This window comes from Orycteropus afer, unplaced genomic scaffold, assembly GCF_000298275.1.
Source record: "Orycteropus afer afer isolate SDZICR_OR568_19922 unplaced genomic scaffold, OryAfe1.0 scaffold00072, whole genome shotgun sequence".
Taxonomy (NCBI): domain Eukaryota; kingdom Metazoa; phylum Chordata; class Mammalia; order Tubulidentata; family Orycteropodidae; genus Orycteropus; species Orycteropus afer.
In genome coordinates, this window is record NW_006921659.1 from 1,300,253 (window position 1) to 1,301,438 (window position 1,186).

A 1,186-nucleotide genomic window follows, 5' to 3' on the forward strand; every position below is an offset into this window, starting at 1 on the left:
AAAAAAAAAAAAAAAATGCATTGACCCATGTCACTTTAATTTTGTATATTTCACTGTACATAAATTATATTTCAATAAAATGCATTTAAAAAAAAAGAAAAAGAAATCAGACGACGTATTGCAATGGGCAAATCTGTTGCAAAAGACCTCTTTAAAGTGCTGAAGAGCAAAGATGTCTCTTTGAAGACTAAGGTGTACCTAACCCAAGCCATGTTATTTTCAATCACCACATATCCATGTGCAAGCTGGACAATGAATAAGGAAGACCAAAGAAGAATTGATGCTTTTGAGTTGTAGTATTGATAAAGAATACTGAAAGTACCACAGACTGCCAGAAGAACTAGAAGATCTGTCCTGGAAGAAGTACAGCCAGAATGTTCCTTAGAAGCAAGAATGTCCAGACTTCCTCTCACCTACTTTGGTCATGTTGTCAGTAGGGATCATTCTCTGGAGAAGGATATCATGCTCGGTAAAGTGGAGGGTCAACAAAAAAGGGGAAGGCCCTCACCAATATGGATTGGCACAGTGGCTGCAACAATGGGCTCAAGTTTAGCAAGGATTGTGGGGCTGGCACAGGACCAGGCAGTGTTTCATTCCATTGTACATAGGGCTTCTATGTGTCAGAGCTGACTCAATGATACCTAACAACAACATTTGCTGATATGGCACGACTCAAAATGGGAAGAAACAGCTGTAAACATCCATTAATAACTGGAACATGGGATGTATGAATTATGACTCTAGGAAAATTAGAAGTTGTCAAAAATGCATTGGAACACACAGAGATCAACATCCTAGGCATTGTTGTTGCTGTTGTTGTTAGGTGCCGTCGAGTCGTTTCCGACCCATCGCGACCCCATGCTCGGCAGAATGAAACACTGCCCAATCCCACGCCAGCTCCACGATCCCTGCTATACTTGAGCCCATCATCACAGCCACCGTGTCAATTCATCTCGTTGAAGGCCTCCCCCTCTTTCATTGACCCTCCACCCTACCAAGTATGACATCCTTCTCCAAGGAATGGTCGTTTCTGACAACATGACCAAAATAGGTGAGATGAAGTCTGGCCATTCTTGCTTCCAAGGAGCATTTCGGGTGCACTTCCTCCAGGACAGATCTGTTAGTTCTTTTAGCAGCCTGTGGTACTTTCAGCAGTCTTCACCAGCACCACAACTCAAAAGCATCA